We start from the raw sequence: 17,154 nt of genomic DNA, 5'->3' as shown, positions 1-17,154 counted from the left end.
GAGTTGTCGAGAAGCAAGAACATAGCCAGCGCCTTGTGTTTGGGAGTCAGCAGCTGCTAGACTTTTGCGATTGCTATCACTGTGCACTGAAAGCCAGGACGGCCTGTGCACGTTAAAACAACTAGCTGAGCAAGAGTAGAAGAATAAACACGGCCGCTAGATAGCAGCTTACGTATTGCCCAGGAAAGAGCACTATTTTTGGAGTGTGCAGTAAAATCGTGTTTTTGGACAAGGGAGGCATAAGTGCGCTGCGCTCCTAAGCTATCTCCCTGCGAGACACACTGCCAAAGCTTTTCGCTATGATGCAGTCTAGTGCAGACGCACACTACGGCTCTCCGGAGCTGTCCGAAGCTAAGCGCCGGTGGCCGGCGTCTTTCGGCTGAAGCAGCGCTTCGGAGCGTAGGGCTGCCGCTCCGCTGTTGTGTGCGCGAAGCAGCCGCTTCTCCTGCTCCGGGAGCGGACAGAGCGGTAGCTTGTACGAGGGCGAAGAACGAAGCCGCAGAGCACCCGGCTTCTCCGCGCCCCCTAAGGACTGCTAGAGGACCGTGGTGGCCGCTCGCCTTCCTCTTCAATTCCATTCTAGTATCCTTAGGGAAGGTGTTCCAGGACAATTTTCCTGAGTTTTGAATTCGTCCTGATACAGCCCCTCCTGGGAAACTCGTGCTCGTCCTCTGAGTCTCCGACATGCAGAGACCTCGATGGCAACTGCAGAAATGAAGGGCTGCGTTGAGTTGTCGAGAAGCAAGAACATAGCCTGGAGTTTGGGAGTCAGCAGCTGCTGGACTTTTGCAATTGCTTTCACTGTGCACTGAATGCCAGGACGGCATGTGCACGTTAAAACAACGAGCTGGGCAAGAGTAATCGAAAGATCACGGCCGTCAGAAAGCAGCTTATATATTGCCCTGGAAAGAGCAGTGTTTTTGGAGTGTGCAGTAAAATCGTGTTTCTGGACAAGGGAGGCATAAGTGCGCTGCGCTCCTAAGCTATCTCCCTGCGAGACACACTGCCAAAGCTTTTCGTTATCATGCAGTCTAGTGCAGACGCACACTACGGCTCTCCGGAGCTGTCCGAAGCTAAGCGCCGGTGGCCGGCGTCTTTCGGCTGAAGCAGCGCTTCGGAGCGTAGGGCTGCCGCTCCGCTGTTGTGTGCGCGAAGCAGCCGCTTCTCCTGCTCCGGGAGCCGGAGAGAGCGGTAGCTTGTACGAGGGCGAAGAACGAAGCCGCAGAGCACCGGGCTTCTGCGCGCCCCCTAAGGACTGCTAGAGGACCGTGGTGGCCGCTCGCCTTCCTCTTCAATTCCATTCTAGTATCCTTAGGGAAGGTGTTCCAGGACAATTTTCCTGAGTTTTGAATTCGTCCTGATGCAGCCCCTCCTGGGAAACTCGTGCGCGTCCTCTGAGTCTCCGAGTGCAGAGACCTCGATGGCAACTGCAGAAATGAAGGACTGCGTTGAGTTGTCGAGAAGCAAGAACATAGCCTGGAGTTTGGGAGTCAGCAGCTGCTGGACTTTTGCGATTGCTTTCACTGTGCACTGAATGCCAGGACGGCATGTGCACGTTAAAACAACGAGCTGGGCAAGAGTAATCGAAAGATCACGGCCGTCAGAAAGCAGCTTATATATTGCCCTGGAAAGAGCAGTGTTTTTGGAGTGTGCAGTAAAATCGTGTTTCTGGACAAGGGAGGCATAAGTGCGCTGCGCTCCTAAGCTATCTCCCTGCGAGACACACTGCCAAAGCTTTTCGCTATCATGCAGTCCAGTGCAGACGCACACTACGGCTCTCCGGAGCTGTCCGAAGCCAAGCGCCGGTGGCCGGCGTCTTTCGGCTGAAGCAGCGCTTCGGAGCGTAGGGCTGCCGCTCCGCTGTTGTGTGCGCGAAGCAGCCGCTTCTCCTGCTCCGGGAGCCGGAGAGAGCGGTAGCTTGTACGAGGGCGAAGAACGAAGCCGCAGAGCACCGGGCTTCTGCGCGCACCCTAAGGACTGCTAGAGGACCGTGGTGGCCGCACGCCTGCCTCTTCAATTCCATTCTAGCATCCTTAGGGAAGGTGTTCCAGGACAATTTTCCTGAGTTTTGAATTCGTCCTGATACAGCCCCTCCTGGGAAACTCGTGCTCGTCCTCTGAGTCTCCGACATGCAGAGACCTCGATGGCAACTGCAGAAATGAAGGGCTGCGTTGAGTTGTCGAGAAGCAAGAACATAGCCAGCGCCTTGTGTTTGGGAGTCAGCAGCTGCTAGACTTTTGCGATTGCTATCACTGTGCACTGAAAGCCAGGACGGCCTGTGCACGTTAAAACAACTAGCTGAGCAAGAGTAGCCGAAAAATCACGGCCGCTAGATAGCAGCTTACGTATTGCCCAGGAAAGAGCACTATTTTTGGAGTGTGCAGTAAAATCGTGTTTTTGGACAAGGGAGGCATAAGTGCGCTGCGCTCCTAAGCTATCTCCCTGCGAGACACACTGCCAAAGCTTTTCGCTATGATGCAGTCTAGTGCAGACGCACACTACGGCTCTCCGGAGCTGTCCGAAGCCAAGCGCCGGTGGCCGGCGTCTTTCGGCTGAAGCAGCGCTTCGGAGCGTAGGGCTGCCGCTCCGCTGTTGTGTGCGCGAAGCAGCCGCTTCTCCTGCTCCGGGAGCCGGAGAGAGCTGTAGCTTGTACGAGGGCAAAGAACGTTGCTGCAGAGAGACGAAATTGTGTGCACAGTCTTGCGACTGATAGAGGACGGTGGCTAAAGCTCCCTGCCTTTTCAATGCACTGCTGGCATGCTTTATTGAAGGTGCTCCGAGACAATTTTCCTGGGTTTTGACTTCGTCCTGATGAAGCCCCTCTTGGGAAACTCGTGCTCGTTTCCGAAGGCTCGAGATGCAGAGAACTCGATGGCAGCTGCAGAAATGAAGGGCTGCGTTGAGTTGTCGAGAAGCAAGAACATAGCCAGCGCCTTGTGTTTGGCAGTCAGCAGCTGCTGGACTTTTGCGATTGCTTTCACTGTGCACTGAATGCCAGGACGGCACGTGCACGTTAAAACAACGAGCTGGGCAAGAGTGGGCAGAAGAGAACGGGCGTCAGACAGCAGCTTACATATTACCATAGGAAGAGCAGTGTTTTTGGAGTGTGCAGCAAATGCGTGTTTCTGGACAAGGGAGGCAAAAGTGCGCTGCGCTCCTAAGCTATCTCCCTGCGAGACACACTGCCAAAGCTTTTCGTTATCATGCAGTCTAGTGCAGACGCACACTACGGCTCTCCGGAGCTGTCCGAAGCTAAGCGCCGGTGGCCGGCGTCTTTCGGCTGAAGCAGCGCTTCGGAGCGTAGGGCTGCCGCTCCGCTGTTGTGTGCGCGAAGCAGCCGCTTCTCCTGCTCCGGGAGCGGACAGAGCGGTAGCTTGTACGAGGGCGAAGAACGAAGCCGCAGAGCACCCGGCTTCTCCGCGCCCCCTAAGGACTGCTAGAGGACCGTGGTGGCCGCTCGCCTTCCTCTTCAATTCCATTCTAGTATCCTTAGGGAAGGTGTTCCAGGACAATTTTCCTGAGTTTTGAATTCGTCCTGATGCAGCCCCTCCTGGGAAACTCGTGCGCGTCCTCTGAGTCTCCGAGTGCAGAGACCTCGATGGCAACTGCAGAAATGAAGGACTGCGTTGAGTTGTCGAGAAGCAAGAACATAGCCTGGAGTTTGGGAGTCAGCAGCTGCTGGACTTTTGCGATTGCTTTCACTGTGCACTGAATGCCAGGACGGCATGTGCACGTTAAAACAACGAGCTGGGCAAGAGTAATCGAAAGATCACGGCCGTCAGAAAGCAGCTTATATATTGCCCTGGAAAGAGCAGTGTTTTTGGAGTGTGCAGTAAAATCGTGTTTCTGGACAAGGGAGGCATAAGTGCGCTGCGCTCCTAAGCTATCTCCCTGCGAGACACACTGCCAAAGCTTTTCGCTATCATGCAGTCCAGTGCAGACGCACACTACGGCTCTCCGGAGCTGTCCGAAGCCAAGCGCCGGTGGCCGGCGTCTTTCGGCTGAAGCAGCGCTTCGGAGCGTAGGGCTGCCGCTCCGCTGTTGTGTGCGCGAAGCAGCCGCTTCTCCTGCTCCGGGAGCCGGAGAGAGCGGTAGCTTGTACGAGGGCGAAGAACGAAGCCGCAGAGCACCGGGCTTCTGCGCGCACCCTAAGGACTGCTAGAGGACCGTGGTGGCCGCACGCCTGCCTCTTCAATTCCATTCTAGCATCCTTAGGGAAGGTGTTCCAGGACAATTTTCCTGAGTTTTGAATTCGTCCTGATACAGCCCCTCCTGGGAAACTCGTGCTCGTCCTCTGAGTCTCCGACATGCAGAGACCTCGATGGCAACTGCAGAAATGAAGGGCTGCGTTGAGTTGTCGAGAAGCAAGAACATAGCCAGCGCCTTGTGTTTGGGAGTCAGCAGCTGCTAGACTTTTGCGATTGCTATCACTGTGCACTGAAAGCCAGGACGGCCTGTGCACGTTAAAACAACTAGCTGAGCAAGAGTAGCCGAAAAATCACGGCCGCTAGATAGCAGCTTACGTATTGCCCAGGAAAGAGCACTATTTTTGGAGTGTGCAGTAAAATCGTGTTTTTGGACAAGGGAGGCATAAGTGCGCTGCGCTCCTAAGCTATCTCCCTGCGAGACACACTGCCAAAGCTTTTCGCTATGATGCAGTCTAGTGCAGACGCACACTACGGCTCTCCGGAGCTGTCCGAAGCCAAGCGCCGGTGGCCGGCGTCTTTCGGCTGAAGCAGCGCTTCGGAGCGTAGGGCTGCCGCTCCGCTGTTGTGTGCGCGAAGCAGCCGCTTCTCCTGCTCCGGGAGCCGGAGAGAGCTGTAGCTTGTACGAGGGCAAAGAACGTTGCTGCAGAGAGACGAAATTGTGTGCACAGTCTTGCGACTGATAGAGGACGGTGGCTAAAGCTCCCTGCCTTTTCAATGCACTGCTGGCATGCTTTATTGAAGGTGCTCCGAGACAATTTTCCTGGGTTTTGACTTCGTCCTGATGAAGCCCCTCTTGGGAAACTCGTGCTCGTTTCCGAAGGCTCGAGATGCAGAGAACTCGATGGCAGCTGCAGAAATGAAGGGCTGCGTTGAGTTGTCGAGAAGCAAGAACATAGCCAGCGCCTTGTGTTTGGCAGTCAGCAGCTGCTGGACTTTTGCGATTGCTTTCACTGTGCACTGAATGCCAGGACGGCACGTGCACGTTAAAACAACGAGCTGGGCAAGAGTGGGCAGAAGAGAACGGGCGTCAGACAGCAGCTTACATATTACCATAGGAAGAGCAGTGTTTTTGGAGTGTGCAGCAAATGCGTGTTTCTGGACAAGGGAGGCAAAAGTGCGCTGCGCTCCTAAGCTATCTCCCTGCGAGACACACTGCCAAAGCTTTTCGTTATCATGCAGTCTAGTGCAGACGCACACTACGGCTCTCCGGAGCTGTCCGAAGCTAAGCGCCGGTGGCCGGCGTCTTTCGGCTGAAGCAGCGCTTCGGAGCGTAGGGCTGCCGCTCCGCTGTTGTGTGCGCGAAGCAGCCGCTTCTCCTGCTCCGGGAGCGGACAGAGCGGTAGCTTGTACGAGGGCGAAGAACGAAGCCGCAGAGCACCCGGCTTCTCCGCGCCCCCTAAGGACTGCTAGAGGACCGTGGTGGCCGCTCGCCTTCCTCTTCAATTCCATTCTAGTATCCTTAGGGAAGGTGTTCCAGGACAATTTTCCTGAGTTTTGAATTCGTCCTGATGCAGCCCCTCCTGGGAAACTCGTGCGCGTCCTCTGAGTCTCCGAGTGCAGAGACCTCGATGGCAACTGCAGAAATGAAGGACTGCGTTGAGTTGTCGAGAAGCAAGAACATAGCCTGGAGTTTGGGAGTCAGCAGCTGCTGGACTTTTGCGATTGCTTTCACTGTGCACTGAATGCCAGGACGGCATGTGCACGTTAAAACAACGAGCTGGGCAAGAGTAATCGAAAGATCACGGCCGTCAGAAAGCAGCTTATATATTGCCCTGGAAAGAGCAGTGTTTTTGGAGTGTGCAGTAAAATCGTGTTTCTGGACAAGGGAGGCATAAGTGCGCTGCGCTCCTAAGCTATCTCCCTGCGAGACACACTGCCAAAGCTTTTCGTTATCATGCAGTCTAGTGCAGACGCACACTACGGCTCTCCGGAGCTGTCCGAAGCTAAGCGCCGGTGGCCGGCGTCTTTCGGCTGAAGCAGCGCTTCGGAGCGTAGGGCTGCCGCTCCGCTGTTGTGTGCGCGAAGCAGCCGCTTCTCCTGCTCCGGGAGCCGGAGAGAGCGGTAGCTTGTACGAGGGCGAAGAACGAAGCCGCAGAGCACCGGGCTTCTGCGCGCCCCCTAAGGACTGCTAGAGGACCGTGGTGGCCGCTCGCCTTCCTCTTCAATTCCATTCTAGTATCCTTAGGGAAGGTGTTCCAGGACAATTTTCCTGAGTTTTGAATTCGTCCTGATGCAGCCCCTCCTGGGAAACTCGTGCGCGTCCTCTGAGTCTCCGAGTGCAGAGACCTCGATGGCAACTGCAGAAATGAAGGGCTGCGTTGAGTTGTCGAGAAGCAAGAACATAGCCAGCGCCTTGTGTTTGGGAGTCAGCAGCTGCTAGACTTTTGCGATTGCTATCACTGTGCACTGAAAGCCAGGACGGCCTGTGCACGTTAAAACAACTAGCTGAGCAAGAGTAGCCGAAAAATCACGGCCGCTAGATAGCAGCTTACGTATTGCCCAGGAAAGAGCACTATTTTTGGAGTGTGCAGTAAAATCGTGTTTTTGGACAAGGGAGGCATAAGTGCGCTGCGCTCCTAAGCTATCTCCCTGCGAGACACACTGCCAAAGCTTTTCGCTAGGATGCAGTCTAGTGCAGACGCACACTACGGCTCTCCGGAGCTGTCCGAAGCCAAGCGCCGGTGGCCGGCGTCTTTCGGCTGAAGCAGCGCTTCGGAGCGTAGGGCTGCCGCTCCGCTGTTGTGTGCGCGAAGCAGCCGCTTCTCCTGCTCCGGGAGCCGGAGAGAGCTGTAGCTTGTACGAGGGCAAAGAACGTTGCTGCAGAGAGACGAAATTGTGTGCACAGTCTTGCGACTGATAGAGGACGGTGGCTAAAGCTCCCTGCCTTTTCAATGCACTGCTGGCATGCTTTATTGAAGGTGCTCCGAGACAATTTTCCTGGGTTTTGACTTCGTCCTGATGAAGCCCCTCTTGGGAAACTCGTGCTCTTTTCCGAAGGCTCGAGATGCAGAGAACTCGATGGCAGCTGCAGAAATGAAGGGCTGCGTTGAGTTGTCGAGAAGCAAGAACATAGCCAGCGCCTTGTGTTTGGCAGTCAGCAGCTGCTGGACTTTTGCGATTGCTTTCACTGTGCACTGAATGCCAGGACGGCATGTGCACGTTAAAACAACGAGCTGGGCAAGAGTAATCGAAAGATCACGGCCGTCAGAAAGCAGCTTATATATTGCCCTGGAAAGAGCAGTGTTTTTGGAGTGTGCAGTAAAATCGTGTTTCTGGACAAGGGAGGCATAAGTGCGCTGCGCTCCTAAGCTATCTCCCTGCGAGACACACTGCCAAAGCTTTTCGCTATCATGCAGTCCAGTGCAGACGCACACTACGGCTCTCCGGAGCTGTCCGAAGCCAAGCGCCGGTGGCCGGCGTCTTTCGGCTGAAGCAGCGCTTCGGAGCGTAGGGCTGCCGCTCCGCTGTTGTGTGCGCGAAGCAGCCGCTTCTCCTGCTCCGGGAGCCGGAGAGAGCGGTAGCTTGTACGAGGGCGAAGAACGAAGCCGCAGAGCACCGGGCTTCTGCGCGCACCCTAAGGACTGCTAGAGGACCGTGGTGGCCGCACGCCTGCCTCTTCAATTCCATTCTAGCATCCTTAGGGAAGGTGTTCCAGGACAATTTTCCTGAGTTTTGAATTCGTCCTGATACAGCCCCTCCTGGGAAACTCGTGCTCGTCCTCTGAGTCTCCGACATGCAGAGACCTCGATGGCAACTGCAGAAATGAAGGGCTGCGTTGAGTTGTCGAGAAGCAAGAACATAGCCAGCGCCTTGTGTTTGGGAGTCAGCAGCTGCTAGACTTTTGCGATTGCTATCACTGTGCACTGAAAGCCAGGACGGCCTGTGCACGTTAAAACAACTAGCTGAGCAAGAGTAGCCGAAAAATCACGGCCGCTAGATAGCAGCTTACGTATTGCCCAGGAAAGAGCACTATTTTTGGAGTGTGCAGTAAAATCGTGTTTTTGGACAAGGGAGGCATAAGTGCGCTGCGCTCCTAAGCTATCTCCCTGCGAGACACACTGCCAAAGCTTTTCGCTAGGATGCAGTCTAGTGCAGACGCACACTACGGCTCTCCGGAGCTGTCCGAAGCCAAGCGCCGGTGGCCGGCGTCTTTCGGCTGAAGCAGCGCTTCGGAGCGTAGGGCTGCCGCTCCGCTGTTGTGTGCGCGAAGCAGCCGCTTCTCCTGCTCCGGGAGCCGGAGAGAGCTGTAGCTTGTACGAGGGCAAAGAACGTTGCTGCAGAGAGACGAAATTGTGTGCACAGTCTTGCGACTGATAGAGGACGGTGGCTAAAGCTCCCTGCCTTTTCAATGCACTGCTGGCATGCTTTATCGAAGGTGCTCCGAGACAATTTTCCTGGGTTTTGAATTCGTCCTGATGAAGCCCCTCTTGGGAAACTCGTGCTCGTTTCCGAAGGCTCGAGATGCAGAGAACTCGATGGCAGCTGCAGAAATGAAGGGCTGCGTTGAGTTGTCGAGAAGCAAGAACATAGCCAGCGCCTTGTGTTTGGCAGTCAGCAGCTGCTGGACTTTTGCTATTGCTTTCACTGTGCACTGAATGCCAGGACGGCACGTGCACGTTAAAACAACGAGCTGGGCAAGAGTGGGCAGAAGAGAACGGGCGTCAGACAGCAGCTTACATATTACCATAGGAAGAGCAGTGTTTTTGGAGTGTGCAGCAAATGCGTGTTTCTGGACAAGGGAGGCAAAAGTGCGCTGCGCTCCTAAGCTATCTCCCTGCGAGACACACTGCCAAAGCTTTTCGTTATCATGCAGTCTAGTGCAGACGCACACTACGGCTCTCCGGAGCTGTCCGAAGCTAAGCGCCGGTGGCCGGCGTCTTTCGGCTGAAGCAGCGCTTCGGAGCGTAGGGTTGCCGCTCCGCTGTTGTGTGCGCGAAGCAGCCGCTTCTCCTGCTCCGGGAGCGGACAGAGCGGTAGCTTGTACGAGGGCAAAGAACGTTGCTGCAGAGAGACGACATTGTGTGCACAGCCTTGCGACTGCTAGAGGACGGTGGCTAAAGCTCCCTGCCTTTTCAATGCACTGCTGGCATGCTTTATTGAAGGTGTTCCAGGACAATTTTCCTGGGTTTTGACTTCGTCCTGATGAAGCCCCTCTTGGGAAACTCGTGCTTGTTTCCGAAGGCTCGAGATGCAGAGAACTCGATGGCAGCTGCAGAAATGAAGGGCTGCGTTGAGTTGTCGAGAAGCAAGAACATAGCCAGCGCCTTGTGTTTGGCAGTCAGCAGCTGCTGGACTTTTGCGATTGCTTTCACTGTGCACTGAATGCCAGGACGGCACGTGCACGTTAAAACAACGAGCTGGGCAAGAGTGGGCAGAAGAGAACGGGCGTCAGACAGCAGCTTACATATTACCATAGGAAGAGCAGTGTTTTTGGAGTGTGCAGCAAATGCGTGTTTCTGGACAAGGGAGGCAAAAGTGCGCTGCGCTCCTAAGCTATCTCCCTGCGAGACACACTGCCAAAGCTTTTCGTTATCATGCAGTCTAGTGCAGACGCACACTACGGCTCTCCGGAGCTGTCCGAAGCTAAGCGCCGGTGGCCGGCGTCTTTCGGCTGAAGCAGCGCTTCGGAGCGTAGGGCTGCCGCTCCGCTGTTGTGTGCGCGAAGCAGCCGCTTCTCCTGCTCCGGGAGCCGGAGAGAGCGGTAGCTTGTACGAGGGCGAAGAACGAAGCCGCAGAGCACCGGGCTTCTGCGCGCACCCTAAGGACTGCTAGAGGACCGTGGTGGCCGCACGCCTGCCTCTTCAATTCCATTCTAGTATCCTTAGGGAAGGTGTTCCAGGACAATTTTCCTGAGTTTTGAATTCGTCCTGATACAGCCCCTCCTGGGAAACTCGTGCTCGTCCTCTGAGTCTCCGACATGCAGAGACCTCGATGGCAACTGCAGAAATGAAGGGCTGCGTTGAGTTGTCGAGAAGCAAGAACATAGCCAGCGCCTTGTGTTTGGGAGTCAGCAGCTGCTAGACTTTTGCGATTGCTATCACTGTGCACTGAAAGCCAGGACGGCCTGTGCACGTTAAAACAACTAGCTGAGCAAGAGTAGCCGAAAAATCACGGCCGCTAGATAGCAGCTTACGTATTGCCCAGGAAAGAGCACTATTTTTGGAGTGTGCAGTAAAATCGTGTTTTTGGACAAGGGAGGCATAAGTGCGCTGCGCTCCTAAGCTATCTCCCTGCGAGACACACTGCCAAAGCTTTTCGCTATGATGCAGTCTAGTGCAGACGCACACTACGGCTCTCCGGAGCTGTCCGAAGCCAAGCGCCGGTGGCCGGCGTCTTTCGGCTGAAGCAGCGCTTCGGAGCGTAGGGCTGCCGCTCCGCTGTTGTGTGCGCGAAGCAGCCGCTTCTCCTGCTCCGGGAGCCGGAGAGAGCTGTAGCTTGTACGAGGGCAAAGAACGTTGCTGCAGAGAGACGAAATTGTGTGCACAGTCTTGCGACTGATAGAGGACGGTGGCTAAAGCTCCCTGCCTTTTCAATGCACTGCTGGCATGCTTTATTGAAGGTGCTCCGAGACAATTTTCCTGGGTTTTGACTTCGTCCTGATGAAGCCCCTCTTGGGAAACTCGTGCTCGTTTCCGAAGGCTCGAGATGCAGAGAACTCGATGGCAGCTGCAGAAATGAAGGGCTGCGTTGAGTTGTCGAGAAGCAAGAACATAGCCAGCGCCTTGTGTTTGGCAGTCAGCAGCTGCTGGACTTTTGCGATTGCTTTCACTGTGCACTGAATGCCAGGACGGCACGTGCACGTTAAAACAACGAGCTGGGCAAGAGTGGGCAGAAGAGAACAGGCGTCAGACAGCAGCTTACATATTACCATAGGAAGAGCAGTGTTTTTGGAGTGTGCAGCAAATGCGTGTTTCTGGACAAGGGAGGCAAAAGTGCGCTGCGCTCCTAAGCTATCTCCCTGCGAGACACACTGCCAAAGCTTTTCGTTATCATGCAGTCTAGTGCAGACGCACACTACGGCTCTCCGGAGCTGTCCGAAGCTAAGCGCCGGTGGCCGGCGTCTTTCGGCTGAAGCAGCGCTTCGGAGCGTAGGGCTGCCGCTCCGCTGTTGTGTGCGCGAAGCAGCCGCTTCTCCTGCTCCGGGAGCGGACAGAGCGGTAGCTTGTACGAGGGCGAAGAACGAAGCCGCAGAGCACCCGGCTTCTCCGCGCCCCCTAAGGACTGCTAGAGGACGGTGGTGGCCGCTCGCCTGCCTCTTCAATTCCATTCTAGCATCCTTAGGGAAGGTGTTCCAGGACAATTTTCCTGAGTTTTGAATTCGTCCTGATGCAGCCCCTCCTGGGAAACTCGTGCGCGTCCTCTGAGTCTCCGAGTGCAGAGACCTCGATGGCAACTGCAGAAATGAAGGACTGCGTTGAGTTGTCGAGAAGCAAGAACATAGCCTGGAGTTTGGGAGTCAGCAGCTGCTGGACTTTTGCAATTGCTTTCACTGTGCACTGAATGCCAGGACGGCATGTGCACGTTAAAACAACGAGCTGGGCAAGAGTAATCGAAAGATCACGGCCGTCAGAAAGCAGCTTATATATTGCCCTGGAAAGAGCATTGTGTTTGGAGTGTGCAGTAAAATCGTGTTTCTGGACAAGGGAGGCATAAGTGCGCTGCGCTCCTAAGCTATCTCCCTGCGAGACACACTGCCAAAGCTTTTCGCTATCATGCAGTCCAGTGCAGACGCACACTACGGCTCTCCGGAGCTGTCCGAAGCCAAGCGCCGGTGGCCGGCGTCTTTCGGCTGAAGCAGCGCTTCGGAGCGTAGGGCTGCCGCTCCGCTGTTGTGTGCGCGAAGCAGCCGCTTCTCCTGCTCCGGGAGCCGGAGAGAGCGGTAGCTTGTACGAGGGCGAAGAACGAAGCCGCAGAGCACCGGGCTTCTGCGCGCACCCTAAGGACTGCTAGAGGACGGTGGTGGCCGCTCGCCTGCCTCTTCAATTCCATTCTAGCATCCTTAGGGAAGGTGTTCCAGGACAATTTTCCTGAGTTTTGAATTCGTCCTGATGCAGCCCCTCCTGGGAAACTCGTGCTCGTCCTCTGAGTCTCCGACATGCAGAGACCTCGATGGCAACTGCAGAAATGAAGGGCTGCGTTGAGTTGTCGAGAAGCAAGAACATAGCCAGCGCCTTGTGTTTGGGAGTCAGCAGCTGCTAGACTTTTGCGATTGCTATCACTGTGCACTGAAAGCCAGGACGGCCTGTGCATGTTAAAACAACTAGCTGAGCAAGAGTAGAAGAATAAACACGGCCGCTAGATAGCAGCTTACGTATTGCCCAGGAAAGAGCACTATTTTTGGAGTGTGCAGTAAAATCGTGTTTTTGGACAAGGGAGGCATAAGTGCGCTGCGCTCCTAAGCTATCTCCCTGCGAGACACACTGCCAAAGCTTTTCGCTATGATGCAGTCCAGTGCAGACGCACACTACGGCTCTCCGGAGCTGTCCGAAGCCAAGCGCCGGTGGCCGGCGTCTTTCGGCTGAAGCAGCGCTTCGGAGCGTAGGGCTGCCGCTCCGCTGTTGTGTGCGCGAAGCAGCCGCTTCTCCTGCTCCGGGAGCCGGAGAGAGCTGTAGCTTGTACGAGGGCAAAGAACGTTGCTGCAGAGAGACGAAATTGTGTGCACAGTCTTGCGACTGATAGAGGACGGTGGCTAAAGCTCCCTGCCTTTTCAATGCACTGCTGGCATGCTTTATTGAAGGTGCTCCGAGACAATTTTCCTGGGTTTTGACTTCGTCCTGATGAAGCCCCTCTTGGGAAACTCGTGCTCGTTTCCGAAGGCTCGAGATGCAGAGAACTCGATGGCAGCTGCAGAAATGAAGGGCTGCGTTGAGTTGTCGAGAAGCAAGAACATAGCCAGCGCCTTGTGTTTGGCAGTCAGCAGCTGCTGGACTTTTGCGATTGCTTTCACTGTGCACTGAATGCCAGGACGGCATGTGCACGTTAAAACAACGAGCTGGGCAAGAGTGGGCAGAAGAGAACGGGCGTCAGACAGCAGCTTACATATTACCATAGGAAGAGCAGTGTTTTTGGAGTGTGCAGCAAATGCGTGTTTCTGGACAAGGGAGGCAAAAGTGCGCTGCGCTCCTAAGCTATCTCCCTGCGAGACACACTGCCAAAGCTTTTCGTTATCATGCAGTCTAGTGCAGACGCACACTACGGCTCTCCGGAGCTGTCCGAAGCTAAGCGCCGGTGGCCGGCGTCTTTCGGCTGAAGCAGCGCTTCGGAGCGTAGGGCTGCCGCTCCGCTGTTGTGTGCGCGAAGCAGCCGCTTCTCCTGCTCCGGGAGCGGACAGAGCGGTAGCTTGTACGAGGGCGAAGAACGTTGCTGCAGAGAGACGACATTGTGTGCACAGCCTTGCGACTGCTAGAGGACGGTGGCTAAAGCTCCCTGCCTTTTCAATGCACTGCTGGCATGCTTTATTGAAGGTGTTCCAGGACAATTTTCCTGGGTTTTGACTTCGTCCTGATGAAGCCCCTCTTGGGAAACTCGTGCTCGTTTCCGAAGGCTCGAGATGCAGAGAACTCGATGGCAGCTGCAGAAATGAAGGGCTGCGTTGAGTTGTCGAGAAGCAAGAACATAGCCAGCGCCTTGTGTTTGGGAGTCAGCAGCTACTGGACTTTTGCGATTGCTTTCACTGTGCACTGAATGCCAGGACGGCACGTGCACGTTAAAACAACGAGCTGGGCAAGAGTGGGCAGAAGAGAACGGGCGTCAGACAGCAGCTTACATATTACCATAGGAAGAGCAGTGTTTTTGGAGTGTGCAGCAAATGCGTGTTTCTGGACAAGGGAGGCAAAAGTGCGCTGCGCTCCTAAGCTATCTCCCTGCGAGACACACTGCCAAAGCTTTTCGTTATCATGCAGTCTAGTGCAGACGCACACTACGGCTCTCCGGAGCTGTCCGAAGCTAAGCGCCGGTGGCCGGCGTCTTTCGGCTGAAGCAGCGCTTCGGAGCGTAGGGCTGCCGCTCCGCTGTTGTGTGCGCGAAGCAGCCGCTTCTCCTGCTCCGGGAGCGGACAGAGCGGTAGCTTGTACGAGGGCGAAGAACGAAGCCGCAGAGCACCCGGCATCTCCGCGCCCCCTAAGGACTGCTAGAGGACCGTGGTGGCCGCTCGCCTTCCTCTTCAATTCCATTCTAGTATCCTTAGGGAAGGTGTTCCAGGACAATTTTCCTGAGTTTTGAATTCGTCCTGATGCAGCCCCTCCTGGGAAACTCGTGCGCGTCCTCTGAGTCTCCGAGTGCAGAGACCTCGATGGCAACTGCAGAAATGAAGGGCTGCGTTGAGTTGTCGAGAAGCAAGAACATAGCCTGGAGTTTGGGAGTCAGCAGCTGCTGGACTTTTGCAATTGCTTTCACTGTGCACTGAATGCCAGGACGGCATGTGCACGTTAAAACAACGAGCTGGGCAAGAGTAATCGAAAGATCACGGCCGTCAGAAAGCAGCTTATATATTGCCCTGGAAAGAGCATTGTGTTTGGAGTGTGCAGTAAAATCGTGTTTCTGGACAAGGGAGGCATAAGTGCGCTGCGCTCCTAAGCTATCTCCCTGCGAGACACACTGCCAAAGCTTTTCGTTATCATGAAGTCTAGTGCAGACGCACACTACGGCTCTCCGGAGCTGTCCGAAGCTAAGCGCCGGTGGCCGGCGTCTTTCGGCTGAAGCAGCGCTTCGGAGCGTACGGCTGCCGCTCCGCTGTTGTGTGCGCGAAGCAGCCGCTTCTCCTGCTCCGGGAGCCGGAGAGAGCGGTAGCTTGTACGAGGGCGAAGAACGAAGCCGCAGAGCACCGGGCTTCTGCGCGCACCCTAAGGACTGCTAGAGGACCGTGGTGGCCGCACGCCTGCCTCTTCAATTCCATTCTAGTATCCTTAGGGAAGGTGTTCCAGGACAATTTTCCTGAGTTTTGAATTCGTCCTGATACAGCCCCTCCTGGGAAACTCGTGCTCGTCCTCTGAGTCTCCGACATGCAGAGACCTCGATGGCAACTGCAGAAATGAAGGGCTGCGTTGAGTTGTCGAGAAGCAAGAACATAGCCAGCGCCTTGTGTTTGGGAGTCAGCAGCTGCTAGACTTTTGCGATTGCTATCACTGTGCACTGAAAGCCAGGACGGCCTGTGCACGTTAAAACAACTAGCTGAGCAAGAGTAGCCGAAAAATCACGGCCGCTAGATAGCAGCTTACGTATTGCCCAGGAAAGAGCACTATTTTTGGAGTGTGCAGTAAAATCGTGTTTTTGGACAAGGGAGGCATAAGTGCGCTGCGCTCCTAAGCTATCTCCCTGCGAGACACACTGCCAAAGCTTTTCGCTATGATGCAGTCTAGTGCAGACGCACACTACGGCTCTCCGGAGCTGTCCGAAGCCAAGCGCCGGTGGCCGGCGTCTTTCGGCTGAAGCAGCGCTTCGGAGCGTAGGGCTGCCGCTCCGCTGTTGTGTGCGCGAAGCAGCCGCTTCTCCTGCTCCGGGAGCCGGAGAGAGCTGTAGCTTGTACGAGGGCAAAGAACGTTGCTGCAGAGAGACGAAATTGTGTGCACAGTCTTGCGACTGATAGAGGACGGTGGCTAAAGCTCCCTGCCTTTTCAATGCACTGCTGGCATGCTTTATTGAAGGTGCTCCGAGACAATTTTCCTGGGTTTTGACTTCGTCCTGATGAAGCCCCTCTTGGGAAACTCGTGCTCGTTTCCGAAGGCTCGAGATGCAGAGAACTCGATGGCAGCTGCAGAAATGAAGGGCTGCGTTGAGTTGTCGAGAAGCAAGAACATAGCCAGCGCCTTGTGTTTGGCAGTCAGCAGCTGCTGGACTTTTGCGATTGCTTTCACTGTGCACTGAATGCCAGGACGGCACGTGCACGTTAAAACAACGAGCTGGGCAAGAGTGGGCAGAAGAGAACGGGCGTCAGACAGCAGCTTACATATTACCATAGGAAGAGCAGTGTTTTTGGAGTGTGCAGCAAATGCGTGTGTCTGGACAAGGGAGGCAAAAGTGCGCTGCGCTCCTAAGCTATCTCCCTGCGAGACACACTGCCAAAGCTTTTCGTTATCATGCAGTCTAGTGCAGACGCACACTACGGCTCTCCGGAGCTGTCCGAAGCTAAGCGCCGGTGGCCGGCGTCTTTCGGCTGAAGCAGCGCTTCGGAGCGTAGGGCTGCCGCTCCGCTGTTGTGTGCGCGAAGCAGCCGCTTCTCCTGCTCCGGGAGCGGACAGAGCGGTAGCTTGTACGAGGGCGAAGAACGAAGCCGCAGAGCACCCGGCTTCTCCGCGCCCCCTAAGGACTGCTAGAGGACCGTGGTGGCCGCTCGCCTTCCTCTTCAATTCCATTCTAGTATCCTTAGGGAAGGTGTTCCAGGACAATTTTCCTGAGTTTTGAATTCGTCCTGATGCAGCCCCTCCTGGGAAACTCGTGCGCGTCCTCTGAGTCTCCGAGTGCAGAGACCTCGATGGCAACTGCAGAAATGAAGGGCTGCGTTGAGTTGTCGAGAAGCAAGAACATAGCCTGGAGTTTGGGAGTCAGCAGCTGCTGGACTTTTGCAATTGCTTTCACTGTGCACTGAATGCCAGGACGGCATGTGCACGTTAAAACAACGAGCTGGGCAAGAGTAATCGAAAGATCACGGCCGTCAGAAAGCAGCTTATATATTGCCCTGGAAAGAGCATTGTGTTTGGAGTGTGCAGTAAAATCGTGTTTCTGGACAAGGGAGGCATAAGTGCGCTGCGCTCCTAAGCTATCTCCCTGCGAGACACACTGCCAAAGCTTTTCGCTATCATGCAGTCCAGTGCAGACGCACACTACGGCTCTCCGGAGCTGTCCGAAGCCAAGCGCCGGTGGCCGGCGTCTTTCGGCTGAAGCAGCGCTTCGGAGCGTAGGGCTGCCGCTCCGCTGTTGTGTGCGCGAAGCAGCCGCTTCTCCTGCTCCG

This window comes from Lonchura striata, chromosome 23 (genome assembly GCF_050655825.1).
Source record: "Lonchura striata isolate lonStrDom1 chromosome 23, ASM5065582v1, whole genome shotgun sequence".
Classification (NCBI taxonomy): Eukaryota; Metazoa; Chordata; class Aves; order Passeriformes; family Estrildidae; genus Lonchura; species Lonchura striata.
Note: the sequence above shows the minus strand (reverse complement) of the source record.